Consider the following 18247-nt stretch of genomic DNA (forward strand, 5'->3'; position numbering starts at 1 on the left):
TATGGGATTACATAGTTGTTCTGGCTCCTCTTTTCAATCTTTTCTTCGAAGACAGAACTGATATTCTTCATTTCAAGCATTCAGTAAATTAATCATCCATCCCTAAGTATAGCATATATTTCACTTAATCCGTTTTTTTCTTCCAGATATTTGAAATGGTCTTTGTTCATTCGTATTGTTATTCTAACCCATTCTTACCCACATCTTAAAAAGTCTGGGAAAGAACAATGTCTATCTGACAGCAAAATAAGTCCTCTTTCTTCAAATGTGCTGTCTTTGAAGCAGTGACAGTTGTTTGCTGTTTTACAGAACAGATTAGTTTCCCCACTCATTGCAAACTTCATTTTTTTGCAAGACCTGGGTAACCAACTTGCAATGTTAAATGTAGATTATCAACACTGTGAGGAACATACATTTGTATAAATGTTCTCCATATAGTTGTTTTCAGTAGATTTAGTCTCTTTAAGAATAACACATCTACCCTCTAGAACTGGAGTCAGTTTATATTATTTAAAATCAATTATTTTCTGAAAAAAGTACACATTCTACTTTAATATCAAGAAATTGGTGCAGAAATGAATTTGGTCAACTCATTCAATAGCTCTTGCAAACGTTCTTTGTCTCTGTGAGATGAGTCACTTCGAGGAAGAGGCTTTTGGAACCAAATATCTTCATGTAATTAAAAAATCTCTTTGTGGTTGAGCGCAGGACGTGGATATTTAAAGAGTTTTAAACCACCACATAAATCATGTTGGAGAAACCAGATCGAAGCTTTGAGTTGTTGTACAGTCTCAAATATTCCAGACCAAACATTATGGCAAGTTACTTTCTGCAACAGTAAGGACAGTGAAGCATAGAACCGTCCAAATTAAAGACAAGATATAAAACACCACAAAACACAAGATAGGATAAGTGTAACCAGAGTAAAAAGGCGTGGTGCAGCTGGGAAATACCTTACAAAATCAACATTTAACAGATGTACAAATCTTCAAAAGACAACAAAGAGAGGGAAAAAGGCAAGACAGCCATGTTTTCCTTTGGTGCAATTTTCGCTGTAGCTACTTGTTAAATTAATTACACTTCATTGATGAAGGTCCTATGGGTTAAGGGGAATGGAGTGGATTCTTCAGGTAGAATTTCTGTAATTGGAAGATATCTTACTTTTTTTGTTACAAAAAGATTTTTAGTGAGGTATGTTGTGCTGACCAAAACTGGACTTAGTTAAAGTTCAACTCATTAAAAAAACAGGAAACCCCCAGCTATCTCCACCGTAAATTATGAATAAGGTAGAAATAGTAAGATGAGAGTGAAGCAAATTTTGCACTTTGGCACCTCCAGAGACAGCGCGGGGACCATGCTGAAGGGCAACAAATAAGATCTTCCTAATAGTCATATGCAATCATATTGTTTTGGCAATAAAACAGGTGTACACATATCACCACCTTAGCAGTGGTCTTATGGAATGTGTAAGAGAGTAGTGAAAATGGGTTGAATTTCAGGTAAGCTATTAGCCAAATACAAAGATTTTTGAGTCAGAGGAGTTTCACTCTCAATATGGAGTACCTAATAGGGTTGGCAAACCAGAAATATCTGAGGATGTTACTGTGAATCTATGGCTTTGCATAATGTTAGCCATTGGGAAAAGGCTTTCATGTTGGTAAAATCTGTAAATAAGGCAGCACTGAAAAAGCGAGGTAGTGAAAATGTTTACAAATAATAGTAACATTAATATTTTTGAAAGGCCTGCACTGTGATCAGACATTCAGCGGAAGTCCAGTCTCTGTAGCACAATATAGAGGGTCGGGGAAGAAGCAAGTTACCAGGGTCAACTATGGATGCATTGCCGACGAAGAGCGGCCAGCAGGTGAATGTGCCCCATGTCATCACTCTGGGTTTTGTGGGACTGCTTTATAGATGAGGAGAAGTTGGCAGCACATTAGTGACAATTTGGTAGACTCTTGGGGGTCACATTGTCCATGCTGCATGCAAAGCTTGACATGCAGCCTTGAGCACTTTGGAGAGAGACCAACAGAAAGAGCAATTGTTTCATTTTCTAGCTGACCTCTGTTGAAAGGATAGCGAATTCTTTGCAGTTTTAAATGGTGCGAACATGCTCCAGAGTGATGGAAGTGCTTTACAAGATCACTGGATAGCATTATGTTCTCACACACACACACACACACACCCACACACACACTTAAATGTTTAAAATGAAACGAAACGGAGTTCATTGTATATACATCTTACATGGAACCGTAATAGGATGTGCATTTTAGCTATGCATACAAGAACCATCATAATGTGAGTTAATTGTATTGTGAATTACACAATGTGTTGTAAAGAACATATGGGCCAAAGGTAATAGCATCTGTGATGGGAGAAAAATGGAGGACACTAAATGTCAAATTGCACAATGGATTACAGCTCTAGTGCTCAAAGGCCTGATGAGATGGAGAAAGGACTAAGTGGTTAAATATATTCCACTGCAGTGGTTGGTTAGGCCCAGCTGAAAGCGTGAACCAAAACACGTCAGCCGTATATACTTTACGTTTTGTATGTTTTGATTTGGCATTCACTTGATAAAATTGAAGAAAAAAGATTTTGGGATGGGCTACCTGGCTTGGATTAATTTTTTTGCTATGCCGCCGTATCGGAGGTCTGTGAAAGGGACTGGATGTGAGGATATATATATATATATGCATCACCTACTCTGTCGCCAGTAAGTATTTATAGTTAGGTCTTAGGGGCATATTTATGAGAGGCTTGCATCTGATTTCACTACGCAAAGTGGTACATGCACGACTCAAAGCCCCAGGTCATATTTATGAGACCACACAAAGCCACCTTGCATGACTTTGAAGGGCTTCACAAATATGGAGTAATGCTGCATTGTGTTACTCTGTGCAAGTGAGGCGTTCCATGAGCGTTGCAGTGGGTGTTCCCCATGCAACTCCCATAGTTTTTGACACTTTCCCAGATTTACAAGGACTTGCAAACTTGGGAATGCGTCAAACTCCTACGCCTCCAGATGTGAGGCATGATGAGGAGAAATATCTTTGTTTCTCCATATTTCTTCCTCTTTCTATGTTTGCTACATTCTGCAACACAGATAGAAAGAGGAAAATGCTTCAATGGATTGTTTTTGTACTATAAGGTGCCCCTTTCATCACAAAAACAATCCTGCAGACAAAACACAACTCATGCTGTAAGGTTACTATGTCTCGAGCCCACGCCAATCACTGCTAAATACCCCATATATTACATCAGTAATGACATATTTTATGACATCATTCACAATATAACTGCAATATAAGTTAGAATACATTTTTTTTTAGGGGGAATCTTTCCAATTGTATGCAGAAGCAATACCAGACCGAGCATGCAACTGATAAAATCAGGACTCATGGCTTTAAGTCCAAGCAGGGTATGAAATGTGATGCGTTAGAATGATCATGCTTTGTATTTACTTGTGCCGCGGTCAGCCGCTCTACTGTACAACATGTAAAAGTTAAAAAAAAGTTTAAAAAGAATAACATTAATTGTTTTATTTTTTTTATTTTCCATTTCAGATTATTTGGAAGAAAACATAACACATTTATCAGCAGGAGTTCTGGTAGCGAGCAAGAGCTCCAGGTCCACCAAATTTCTAAGACTTGCACACAAGGACCTGCTACCAGTATGGTCCTGTCATACTGGATCAATAAATCCTTGATTTCCTTCTTGGAAGCTTCATCAACATATTTGTGTTAGTCAGCCACGAGCTACTTTGAAAGAGACTGGCGAATAGTGTAGACTTGTGCAACATGACCACCACCATTCACATTGACTCTTATGTCAACACCAGCAAATCTCTCTTTGCCTAGGAGAAGAACCAGCTCAAGAAGTTTGTACTGAAGTATTCTAGGCTCAACAATTTCCAGGGGTCTTCCGTTAACTATTATCAAGCCATTTCTTCTTTTGCAGTGATCAACAGCAGTTTCAGTTGTCTTTTGCCCAAAGGCCTGGACGGAATGCAGGGGTCCTTTGGTTGGTATTGTCCCTCTTCATGATTGCCCAGAGCAGGAAAAGAGAGAATGGGGTTTCTGAGGCCATTCACCAGGGGCTTTGCAATTAAAATATTGATGAGGAATCTGTACATGGCGGGGTGCAAGTTACAGTTACCTTAGGGCATGAGTTATAGTTTCTTGGATAAGTCTAACTGTAACTGTTGACTTTATATGGTTTTGTGAGTGTAAAATCTGAACCTAACTATAATGTCCCTCTAACCTTTGTTTTTTGTGTGAATTTCTAAGGAATTTTTTTATTCTATTTTCTAACAATAACATCCCTGTAACCTTTGTTTTTTTCAGCATATATATATATATATATATATATACATATATATATGTATAAATAAATATGTGTGTGTGTATGTATGTATATATACGATTGAAGGTTAAGCGATGTCTAATATGGTTGCTGAAAGGGTACTGTACAACTACTCACATGAGCGCTATTGGTTATATTAATTTTGTGACAGGTTATTAGTGATATTTAATAAAATCTAATACAGTTCCTGACATGCGCGCTGCCTAACCTGCTCACATGAGCGATATTGTCCATATTAAATTTTATGACATTGAGGAGCAGAGTTAATAAAGCTCACTTGAGCTATATGGTACAGCATATGCAGTTCGCGCGTGAGGAGGAGTGTCAATAAATTTACTTGAACTTGAATTGAAAAAAGCACGCGAGCAACAATGACAATGTGATTGCTATACGCCATGCTTTTATTAAATTTAAGCAAAGTGTAAAAATATATTGACAAAGCACACAGGCATTTAATGTTTAACTGTTATTTCGAAAACTTAATAAATCGTAACTTACACAGTATGGTTAAAAACTACGAGTCTGTTTTTTATGTCTATCCATGTGTAGTTGCTATGCAATGCACGTCACACACTTTTAAAAATGGCCGCAATTCAAATCCTATTTACCAGTGAGCAAGACTGCTTGGCAGTCGAAACGCGTTTGGTAGCGGCAAGAAATATAGATTGAAAATCGCACACGGCGTCGTCATTTTTTGTTGTGATATGGAGAGACTCGGCTCAAGGAGTCTATCAGGCGACGCAACTCTCGGTATGGTGTGGCTAAGAATGCTCGAGAAACACAAGGATATACATATGTGGCGCAAACTTACGCTGCTGAAAGCTGATGTTAATCTCCTGCCGTCACCAGAACAATAAAGGTGAATTGAAACAACGTGTGGGTGACTCCAAGCTTTTGGTAAACTGTTTTTGCAACATTTAGTGGCCTGCCTCGGTCACGGAGTCAACCCCCCGGCATCCGCTGGTCCGTGTGCTTTGTAAGGAGGCACTGAAGACGGAACCTCGTACCCGTTCTGGCTGACATCACTGAGCGGGGGATTGGCATGGCCCGATGTTAGCGACCCAACGGGATGCAATGTGGGAATAGGGAGAGACAGCAACTTTCACTACGACTTACAAATAACGCTAAAGAACTAAAAAGACCAGAATGCCTAGCGAGCACCTGCCAGTAGGCGGAACAATGATGGGCGTAAAAAACTCTACAAATACCTGCATACTGACTCTCCCCACCCAAACCGCCAAGCCAGTGAACAAGGAAGTATCCGAAACGCGTGTGGCATATGTGGCGCAAACTTACGCTGCTGAAAGCTGATATTAATCTCCTGCCGTCACCAGAACAATAAAGGTGAATTGAAACGACGTGTGGGTGACTCCAAGCTTTTGGTAAACTGTTTTTGCAACATTTAGTGGCCTGCCTCGGTCACGGAGTCAACCCGCCGGCATCCGGTGGTCCGTGTGCTTTGTAATGAGGCACTGAAGACGGAACCTCGTACCCGTTCTGGCTGACATCACTGAGCGGGGGATTGGCATGGCCCGATGTTAGCGACCCAACGGGATGCAATGTGGGAATAGGGAGAGACAGCAACTGTCACTACGACTTACAAAGAACGCTAAAGAACTAAAAAGACCAGAATGCCTAGCGAGCACCTGCCAGTAGGCGGAACAATGATGGGCGTAAAAAACTCTACAAATACCTGCATACTGACTCTCCCCACCCAAACCGCCAAGCCAGTGAACAAGGAAGTATCCGAAACGCGTGTGGCATATGTGGCGCAAACTTACGCTGCTGAAAGCTGATGTTAATCTCCTGCCGTCACCAGAACAATAAAGGTGAATTGAAGCGACGTGTGGGTGACTCCAAGCTTTTGGTAAACTGTTTTTGCAAAATATATATATATATATATATATATATATATATATATATATATATATATATATATATATATATATATATATATTTATATATATATATATATATATATATATATAAGCACAAAGTTCCCCTCTACGAGATTTGCGTTCGCGGTCAAAGCCTCCACGCCATCCACAAAAGGAAATACGGACCACCAAGTCAGCAAAGTTCTTGTTTTATTAATCCACAGAAGCCAAACCAGCGATGCGTTTCGAGAGCAAGTGCCCTTGTTCACGCTGCAGTAGAAATGAAACAATCACAAGCCTTTTTTAAATGATATGCTGATACTGAGTTACCACCCCCTGGTGGTAACCTCCTGTGTCACGTGGGTAACGACAGTGAAAAAAGACTTTTGCTGCAAGAATTACATGTAAAACGCACATTTAAAATAACAGTCACATATATATATATATGTACAGATGGCTCCCATGGTGAGGGAGGCATTATCTTTTTTATTTAAAAAAAATCAAGCTTTGGGATTCGTTTAAAAAAACATTGAAAACAAGTTGGGGCAAGGCTTTGTTATGGTGACAGAACCCTGCACCAAACTGCAAAAAGCATTGGCTGGAGCTGCTGCAATGGTGATTCTTGCCAATGCTTTAGATATGACTGCCTACTTCTAAATTTGGCGAACAGCATTTCTGCCAGGGCGACGGAGTAATCTACTCTGTCACCCTGCCGGAAAAACAGGCTGTCTGCCAGCAATTAAATTAAGCCCTAAATGATTTTCTCGGAATCACAAGATGTTGCGCCCAGGCTGGGACTTGAACCGGTTCCCCAGGTCCAAAGTAAGCAGCTCTTCCCATTAGGCCTCCAAAAATTAGAAATAATAATAATAATTGAGAAATATAGTAATTGCTCCTACAAATCTCCCTTCCACCTAGGAGAGGTTTTTTGGAAATAGCTGCCAATCTAAAGTAGAAGCAATGATGCTTTTTATCAGCATTATTTAGAGTAGTAGCTTCTGCACCGTGGTCATGGTTGCAACTATTGATATTTTTGTGTTGTGAAACTCCCATCGCACTCCTACATAGTTTCTGGAACAGCTTTCTCCATGATGCATTGACAGATGTATTTTAAAAATACAAGGACAACTTGTATATTATTGCTAATATTTCAGTGTAACATAATGTTCCTAAACATGCTGGGGTTGTTTTTTAGTACAGTTAACAGGAGTATGACCCATACCTAATTAGGACTGGGTAGGATGGTGTAAATGAAAAAACAATGTCCCAATAGGAAATAATAAACAGTCAATTAAATATGCATGCACATTGCATTGCTAGCAAGGGAAAAAGGAGACTCTCTAATACATTTTCAAGCAAGGTAGTAAATCATCTTGTTTTATGAAGTAGAATTATGGTCGGAATAATACAGTTATAAGCAGCACTGCATATATTCAAATTAGATGACAACCAAAAAGAAACTTGGTGCTCTACAAAAGTGACTGTGGTGCAGGTGGCGACGCAAGTGAAGAAGTGAAACAGCAGAAACGGCGCACTGTGAGAGGGTGCAATTATCTACAGTGGGTGATTCGGATCATGTGACAAAGTGAAATCACAGATACAATGCTATATATATTTCCATTTTTTGTTTTTAGGAACCACAATATAGAAAATGCACCTATTAATAAGCTGTGGGGTTGTTTTTTATGCAGTATTATCACAGGTTATGTAGTATCTATAGCAGGTAGATGTTCAGTGTATGTGAACAGACTATGCTTTTTATCTGTCTTCCTTAAAACATTCAACGTTTAGGAGTTTTGTGCCGTAGATTTGTCTATCCCTGTGATCTGTATGTTTAACCTTGTTTTAGCACTTAATCAAAATTAGGTAGACACCTTTGGACCCACCGCTTTCTTACAATCCTTGACCTGTAGTAACCCACAGACTACACTTTTCTTCCAGCTCTGCCTTTGCTGGCGCAGGACTTTCCAGTTTAAGGTCCACAAACGTGCAGAGAGAATTAAAGTCCTTGTGTTAAGGAACTGTTGACTTCCATATGACAGAACTCCAGCCCAAACTTTCTTTTGAGGTCCTATGAACCTGCTCTGTATGTTCTAAAAAGTATCCAGAAGGAGGTCATTTTATAGATCCCAAGAAACCCCTTATATTCCACCAACTTGCTGCCATCAACATTAACCTTGTACTCATCCCTGAAGCACGCTGTTCTTGAACCGGGCTTTTTCATGTGTGGACGAACAGGATGAGGGAATGTGATTGCGAAGATATGGTGATGAATTCTATAGTGCCCTGGTCACTTGGTCATGAGACTGGAAAGTTGTTTGTGTAATGCTTTGACATAACACATGACTGGATTTTGGGAAGGAGCACTCAGCTGTGTGCAGCATTAGACGATTAGGCAGGCCAATACCCAGTCCCGTCCAAAAAGGGAAACAAAGGATCAAGTGATAAAATCAAATCACGAGAAGCTAAGCATATGTCCAGAATACATGTCACATTGTCTCTCAAATGGGCAGTCTAACCAGCTACCAAAAACCAAAATGTTGTTAGCGTTATTATTATTGTATTCACGTCTACTGATTTGTGGACTATTAAATCCTCTGCATGTATCAAAGCACTGTCAGCCTTAGTGATGCTCACTGATACACATCCCCTAGTTTCAAGCTTTATTTAAAAAGGCTAGCTACCCTCGTGAAAGTGTCACTTGACCGGATATAATTGCTTTCTAAAGGAATCAATTTTGGCATATGTGTTTTCGTACAGAATATATATACACACTTTATTAACCATAGCACCAGGTTGGATGTAGAATTGTAGTGTTTCATTTCACAGGTATCGCATTTTTGTTGTTAACCCCTTACTTTACCCCGCACTGTTTTTTCCTCTTTGTCTTGCAAATTGAAGGCCTAACTAAGTCAGCAGCCCCTTGCTAAGAAAGGAAGGTCTGGTACTGTCCAACTCACCTCAGTATCTGGATTACAACTCACCAGCCACAGGATTTCAGGCAATACACTTCTGTTGTCTGGGGAAGCAGTCCTTGCCCTCAATCTTGTGTCATGCTACAACCAAGGGCCTCCAAGGGTATGCAACTTTACTTTTATAATTAATACTGTGAGCCAACATCACATTCCGTCCACACCAGCTTTTTCAGAATTTCCTTTTGAATGTGTGCAGTATTTATCCATATATTTTCACACATTGATGTGATCCTGAGACTGCGGCTTTCCTTCAAGCACAGACTAAAACTCTTAATATTTCCCAGTATATGCATTCATCCATTACTTTATGTTTCCAACCTCTGAGCTGATCAGCTGACCTTATTGGTAGTCTAGCAGTGGACAGACTGTTCACCTGATTCTAGTGCCATTTAAAAATACCTTACGTATAACTATTTTCACATACAAATTATGCTGCCTCTCTTTTTCTCTCTCTGCAGTCTTGCGTCTGCAAATTGCCAGCTATCGCAAAAAGCATCCTCATATTTCATAAATCCTGCATGCAAAAAAAGGAACTTTGTGTGAAACTTCAGATTCTTACCTCTTCTCTATTCCTTTCAAAGGGGCTTCTCCTTCCCATCCATCCCTGGCATGCATACTCTCTCTGAGCACAACCTCTCTAAGTCACAGGCTCTATTCCCTTAATGTCTATCAATGTATTTCGGTATTTTGTTCACAACTTACTTTAAAGATCGTAACCTCTGTTTTGTTGAAAATCATACCCCTTCAACTTAACAATGCCAAATCACTTCTAGCTCATCGATTAGCCCACTAAAGATCTACATGAACTCACATACCCCGCTTTCCCTCTAATGTTCACACTAATATCCTATTAATTGTAATCTACAACAAAGAAACTGGAAGGAATGAATGGTGGGTATGAGTTCACAGGAATTCCAATAATTAATGACACTGGACTAACTACTAACCTTGGGCTCTGGAGCAGGGCTGCCCAGCATGCAATCAAATTAGGAATATTCTCTGTATAACCTGCCCTCCGAACACCCAGTAAAAAGATTAGAAAAATGACTGTTGATAAAATTGAGACCTAGTAAGAGAACCGAATGGGTTGGTGAAGGGGTGGGAGGGGGCCCAGGGGCCCAAGTAGCGCTCTAGAGTTTTGGACTAGCTGTGTAAAAAAGTAACAGGGATAGCTATAGTGGGATTCATTTGATTTCTTTAGTCAACAATAACACATAAATGATTGTTGGACAAAAACATCATTCAAACAATCCATTGATGAAACTTCCGAATCCAGATGCCTCCTTTACTAAAACTATACATCAACAATTTGGTATGTAGACATTTCTTACAGACAAGACTACAAGGGCTTTAAGACAACAGTCACACTATCCTCGTATGTATATGAGTAGTTGAAACATGTGATGGGCCAATGAGTGTTTTCAAGCAAGGTTTGTCAGGGGTTAGTCCACTTTATCTGTAGCCATTCCCTAAATGCTTATGTGCAGGACATCCGATGAGATTAGGCCGGCCGTCCGTAAATTAATTTATCTTTTCCAAGTGTAAGAGTGGACTTCTCTTATGTGGGCATGAAGATAGAAGCTTGGCTTGGTACACGTCTCAAACCACATGCAGGACAAGGATTGCATAAAATCCCAGATATTGGGAAAAAGTATAGAACAATCCACAGCGCCTAATATCCCTTGAACAACAGCAAGGAACATAGAAAGTGCACATACTTACAAGCACACAGACGCACACCCTGAGCAGGACAAATGGAGGAAATGTGGAAAATGGAATACAATTGGCAATAGTATCTGTAGATTTCACAATGCTCTGAATGTCCACTGTATACAAGCAGGGACCTGTAAAAATGATAAAAATTCAGAACTATATTGGTGGCCAACACAGAAGGACAAATGCACCAGGACGAAGCAGGGGATTATGTAAAATGCGATAAAAGCAGGAATCATATCATCCACCAGATCTCTCACTTACACACAGACAAACACACACACACTCACTTCACTCACTTTGTCTGTCTGTCTCTCTCTCACTCGCTCTTACTTTCCAGTTGGGACTGCCCTGTATGGCATTGATGAATCCACAGCTTTTCCAGCAACAAACAAAAACAAATGAAACATAACTGGTGCTGCTTATTCCTCATTTGCCAGCCCAACAGAAATATCTTACAAATGAACGAGAATTTACTTAATTTTCCACAATCAAACTGGGATTGATGAGAAGTCTGGAATCGAACTCATGCCTCTTTCATTGGCTACCAGACTCCCTCTGCCCCATGTCTCACTCTTGACGGTCCATGCTGTCATGCCCAGGCCAGGGGCACTAGGACCCTGGGCAAAGGGCAGAGGCCAAGGGACACCGGACACCGCTTCCGGTGTAGTGGAGGGGACAGGAAGGGACATACAGATTCCAGGGAGGACCTCGAGACAAGAGGTCAGGGAGGAGGCATGCTGTAAAGAAGATTCAATAAAGTGTACCTGTACACCACCATCGCGTCCTGTGTATTACTTGGGCTGATAAACACGACACATGCTTTCACCTTTATGGCGGCTTTCCGTCTTTGTCTTTCTCCTTTGTTTTGCCCGTTCTTGTTCTTGGGAACTGACTGTCCATGAAGGAAAATAAGTGCCAGGAAAAAAACAAGCATTTACAATGCAACGGTTTCGCCTTTGGAAAAGTTTGAGCTATTGGCATTGTAAATGACAAAATTTGTATTTATGTGTTGGTTTTGAAAACAGATAAATAAATGGCATTCTCATTTACAATGCCAATAGCTCAAACTTGCGTAAATGCAAGACCAATTGCTTTGCAGATGCTTGTTTAATGTCACGCTTCATACTGAAGACTACCTAGCTTTCTAGCTTCCCACATTTTAGCAGGTAGGGGGCTGAGATTCAGGGAAAATAAAAATAAGGTGCTGTTTCCATGGTCACACAATGTGACCACTAGGAAAGCTAGGACCTGAACTAAAGTTTGCAGATTTTAAAGCAAGCAACATAATCTCTAGAATATGTTTAGCAAAAGGCATATTGACAGGCCTGGGAGAAATTTGCGTTATGCTGGCATAATTAGCTTAATTTTGCGTTAGTATTGTTACACAGAACTCCAGAAATTATGCTATTATGCCACATCGCTTGATTATTGGCTATTTGTGGTAACAAAAAAACTACAGCGAATGTGCTGTATTTGGTGATAAAATACCATGAGTGCAGGGTAACAACGTGAATGACAGAGTTCAAACAGCTGCTGTTCAAGTTGCTTTTGTTTTTGTTGCACTGTTTTTTTTTAGCACCAAATGCATTCTCGTGTCCAAAGTGGATGTGAGGGCGCATTTTGTGCTAAAATACAGTGCTGGGTATCTGTTTACAATTTAGCGTAATTTTACCCAACTGTGCAAAATAGCAAATCACACGATTTTTGCGTACCTACCCCTAAAACTGATCCTGTATCGCAACTGTACATTGATGTAGTGGTTTCTCCCTAATGGGGTGTACGATCGGTCGTCCACGTATTCAGTTATCCTCTTACACCTGTGTGATCTTTGAATAAATGCCTAGAAGAGACTGTAAACCTTAATTTCCGCAACACTTTTTAGAGTACTTGGGGAGGAGGTGGAATAGGGGGTGTGTGTTTGTGTCTGTGTGCATGTCTGCCTGTATGTGTCTGCGTGCATGTGTGTATGTATGTATGTGCGTGCAATATTCTGCATTAATGCACTGCTCTGCTTACCTATCTGTGTGCTTCACCTGTTTTATTAGGAAACGTTGAAAAGCAGCAAGCACTGTTTGAACCTCTTTCTTATTAATAATTCAATTAAAAGGGCCGAAAAGTCCGCAACGATAAGGATCTTTGTGACAAACAATGTTGTGGCTGTTCGGGTGTCTGGAAAAACAGTGGTGAAGATGCTGGTCGGGGAACTAGGAGCCCAACGTCCAATCCCAGCTTCACCATTTCCTCAAAATGTGTGATCTAGGGAGAACCAAGTTATCTTGCTGTGCACTTGTTCTCTTATCCGCCAAAAATTGGGAACGCTTAGAAACGCAAGTATTTAAATACCGATAGATTTAAATATTCAACCCTAAGGGGTGACTATCTCTCACCACAGCATGTGATTGATTACAGCTCTCTGGTAATTTGTTCCTGTCTTCAACGGAGTGGCAACATCAATACTCATCGGCGAGATGGAAAACCGGGGGTGTAATCAGGACAATCCCATTAATAAAAAAGGAAGTAATGCTAATGTACACACTCATTCAACTCAAAGAATGTTTATTTGGAAAATTTTAAAAAAAGCATGTCCCACCTGACGGTGGATTGCTCGCTGAGCGTCACTTCTCTCTCTCTCCTCTCTCTCTCTCGAGTGCACACTCTCTCTCACGGCATCTCATAAATCTCCGGCACAGCTGTGTGACATTGTGATTTTGTAGCACTTTGATGAATGCGCTCTGAAAGAAAAATCTGCTTTGGTGGGGCTGGGGAGTGCTGCAGGGCTGGCGGGCGGATCTGCTTGGCGGGGTCTGGCTTTGGCAATCAATCATACTGCAAGCGCCGGCTGATCGTGAAGGCGTGGAAGGTGGGTGCGTGGGGTGGTGTACGCCCCGTTACTTCTGCCCAGTGATGATCACCAAGATGTAACCCCGGAAAGAGCCAAAATAAATAGTTCAGTGGGTTCCGCGCGGGCATGGTGACATTGCTAACCGCTTCCTGTGTCATTCTGCATGCGACCGACAAAGTAGCAGCCGGCGTACACGAAAACCAATTAATAATGAAAAGGGTATTTTTTAATTTCAGAGCTTACATCCCAATGTGACGTCCTTCACGTTCATTTTGAATCTCACGCAGCCAACTCAGTTCGACACTTCTAACAACAAGCATGTACAAGTGGGACCGGAGACACGGACAGCGGGAGGGGGGGCGGAAAGCGGCACATGGACAGCGGGAGGGGGGCGAGAACGGGCACACGGACAGTGGGAGTGGGGTGCGGACAGCGGGATACAGCCATGCGGGACCAGGACGATCTTAGAAAGTATGAAAAACATCCATGTAAAAAAATAAATAAATAAACACGCCCACAGCCGCATGACTTAGCGAAAAGCCTAAAAATCACCGGAACGCCCACAAATCTGCTCGCAGAATGACGAGCAGATCTCTCTTCCAATGGCGAGCCTCCATTTATGGAGCTAGCCAATGGAAAGAGAGGGCGGAACAAAGCCACACAGTGTAAGTCATTAGATTTCGCCTGCGTGAAAGGCTGCTTGCGCAGCTTTCGACAGGCGAAACCTAATGAGCACCGGTGAGACCAGTGGCAACCACCAGATAAAATTAACCACTGGGTCAGGTAGTGAAAGTGAAAAGCCATGCACACTGTGTAGCCCCATAAACTTGACCTACGTGATACTATGCTTGAATAATAGAACCTTTGCAGACCCCAAATGCCTACACTCTTACAATTTACTGAGAGTAGGCGTTTTTGTATGATACTTCTCGATAGTATGTCTTTGATGTTCTGCAAACATTCTCAAATTCATGCTCCAGGCAGGGAAAAAATGTTCTACCATACTTTAAAAAAACGAGCAAAAATACGTATTCCCTATGTAAATTTGAAAATAATATATTTTATTTATTTGCAGCTATTTTTAAGCATTGACAATGCATTTCAAGAATCTGTACAAACGATATACCAATTAAAGTTCGTATCCATACTTTGACAGGGCCCGGTCCCCTTACACCGTAATGACCCGTCTAAAAGTACTTCCGGCTTGGACAAATAAACATGCATTGTCAGTCAGTCATAAAACTTTTATCCGGTTACAAAACTTTTGAAACCATAAAAAATACATAAAACAGGACATATAAAAACATCTCAATATTGTTAAAATAGAACAAAGACGGAAAAATAAAACAGCTAATTAAAAATTAACATTTCCATAGTTAGTGCGTGTAAATAACCAATCAATTTGGAGAAGCATTTATAAAAAGAAGAAAAGTTAATGCAATATAGTTAATCAATCAAGGTTAGAACGATATTTTAAACAGGATTTTAAAAAGCAGGCTACACATTTTGCAACATATTCTGAGTCCAAGAATTTCAGAGCCAAATAGGCCGGACGACAGGATCTCATACCTAATGTGCGTAAGAGCGGCACAATCCAACGCTTACGAGCAAAGACATAATATCTGCAAAAGAGGGTGATGTGCATTGTTGACTGTGGGGATATTCCATCACACGGGCACTTTATAATATTGGGAGACCAGTCCTGTTTTTTAGGAAATGTAACAATACGAAAAAAAGAATCAAATCGAAACCTCGTAAATAGGTACTTTTCATATGAAGTGAGATGGTAGGTTAAGTATGCTTGGATACCCGGGACGGTCTGTACTGTCAGAATTTGAACACTGGAGGGTTTATTAATTTCCTGAGAGAGACGAAGTTCTCTCAAGTGAGTTAAGCATAGCTTTTTTAAATCTTTCCTACTAATATCGGCTAAACAGGAAGGGTCTTGAAAGTAGGAAAAGCGGTCCAAGTCTCTGAAAAAATTGCTAATATATATTAGCCAGGGTATTTTATTCCATCTATCTAAGCCCAAGCAGTCTGTGATTAGTGAGCGTGTCAAATGACATTGGGTCTTTGTCCAAATACGGTGCCACAGGAGGATGGGTTGGGACCTAATGATGTCTATGAGATAGTCTACACCCAATTCTGTGTGGAATGCGTAATTTGGGGCGCTTTGTGGTACCGCCAACATATATTTTAAAAACCTGTTCTCTAAATTCTGGAGGGAGTCAACGTTTGAATATCCCCAGACCCCGGCTCCATAGACGGCTACAGAATGGCATTTTGCATGGTAGATCTTTAACAATTCTAATGGGGCCGGTTTACCCAATTTTCTTGAAAAAGAGACTAAAGCCGAAGTTGCACGCTGAAAAAGAAGTTTCTTGGTGTTCATAGCCTGTCTCCAACTTAAATTATCGTCCACTACGATACCCAAGTAAGGATATTCCTTGGTACATTCCAGCCTCACTTTATCATTGTAAATACTCTTTGATTTATGCACCCTAGGACCAAGGTGCATGACAAAGGTCTTTTTCGCATTTATTTTCAGGCCTAATGCACCTATAAATTGGCAGTATTTGTTGAGTTGGTTTTGTAGTTGGTTCAGTGTTCTGGCTAGAATTACTGAATCATCAGCGTATAATAGCGCCGGAATTGGGCGATGGGCTATCATTGGGAGGTCCTGGCTCCCTTCTAGCATGGCCACCTCAAGGCCGTTAGTATATAAATTAAACAGGAAGGGAGCCAGGACACAACCCTGTCTAACCCCTTTTGTGATGGTAAATGCGGGAGATAATTCTCTATTTACACCGTACCTGACGTGAGCAGTGGCATCTGAATAGAGTTTGCGGAGAAAAATAACAAGCGGGGGTCAACCCCCAGATCCACAAGTATGGTCCAAAGTCTAGAATGCTGAACGCAGTCGAATGCTGCGCTGAGGTCCACGTACACCAGGAACAAATTAGACTTTTTGGCTCCGGAATATTTCCCTATCAAGAGGGAAAGATTCAAAACCTGCTCCACTGTGCCGAGGCCCTCCTGGAACCCATATTGCAGGTCGGTCACGATGTTATTAGTGGTCGCCCAATCTTGAAGGCGCTCCAATATCACAGGGTCAGAGCAGATTTGCATATTGCCATTGTCTAACCCAGGGGGGTGTGGAGTGCAAAAAAACGATGGATTTGGGCCCAGATATTTGGACTGGGGTGAGTGTGTGACATTGATCCACATTCGGTCCATCACCTGTTGTGTTTGCATATTCCGCCCAATATCAACCGGCCTGCAACTTTTCCCAGGGAGTCCAGAAGGGAGATAGGCCTGTAACAGGCGGGGTCGTTGCGGTCGCCCTTCTTAAAGATTGGAAGCAATATAGATGTTGACCAAGAGTCAATTAAGCCGGCGGAAGTGACTGCCGCCAGGACCTGGATAATCAGAGGGGATCAAAGTTCGAGATTATGGACATGAATATCTACCGGTACCCCGTCAGGACCTGGGGCCTTGCCTATTTTGGAAGCTGTCAGGGCTTTAATGACCTCTTTGTGGTCAAATAAGAGATTTATCGGGTAGATTTTGTCCAAAGGTTGACCACCCATGACTGCGCCCTCCTTATTGGACTCAATTGGATTACCGTCAAAAATTTTGGAGAAATGGGAGACCCACTCGTCAGCCGTCAACGCGACATCTAGATGTCTCGCGGCCGATGAGTCAGCCAGAAATGGAGATTTGACTACTCGCCAAAACATAGCACTATCTTTATTTAAACAGCTCTCGTGGAGCTGGGCCCATAGATTACTCTTAATTTCTTTCCTGCGATTTAGTGGGGCAAGGTTATACTGCTTTCTTAGATTGGCTATTTCGGTTTTGTTTCTCACTGTATTCCGAAGAGCCGCCTTTAAGTTAGATAGGGCTTTACGGCAGTGAGAATTAAACCATCCATTGGATGTTGGCTTTTTAGAAGTATGTTTACGGAAAAGCTCCTCTCTAATAGTTCTAGTAATTTCTTGGAAGCTAGTAATAACCTGCAGTGGGGGGGGGATCTAACTCCAAACATTTTTGTACCCATGGAAGTGCTTTAGTTAACATTTTTCTGGTAATTTCTGTCGGGTCCGTCTTAGCCCATTTTACAGAAAAGCCGTTTGTTTTGTCCATAGTCAGGGTTTGTTGGGTTAACAAACTATTAGTTACAGGACTGAGGGGTACATTTTTTGGTAGCACCACTAAACTATTTGGGAAGTGGTCACTGACAGTATTCGAGCCAGTTTTGAAATTTACCATTTGGCCTTTCATGCTCTGAGAAGACAGTATAAAGTCTATAGTACTCGACAGCCCTCTCCTGTGAAAGGTTGGCGAAAAATCGAGCGGGGGATCGGTCAATTCGTTAGCGAAGACCAACTCCAGAGAAAAGAGACATTCATTTAGACAATTGCCAGTCAGTGTATGTACAAAATGAGACAGAGAAAGACCATATTCAT

The 18247-nt window shown here is 41.2% G+C and overlaps 1 pseudogene; it reads right to left on the minus strand.

The window, feature by feature from the left end:
- Window positions 1–3670: 3670 nt before the first annotated feature.
- LOC147690180 (small ribosomal subunit protein uS9 pseudogene) overlaps window positions 3671–18247 on the minus strand; it is a 62217-nt pseudogene continuing 47640 nt past the window's right edge.

Source organism: Lissotriton vulgaris, chromosome 9 (genome assembly GCF_964263255.1).
Source record: "Lissotriton vulgaris chromosome 9, aLisVul1.2, whole genome shotgun sequence".
Taxonomy (NCBI): domain Eukaryota; kingdom Metazoa; phylum Chordata; class Amphibia; order Caudata; family Salamandridae; genus Lissotriton; species Lissotriton vulgaris.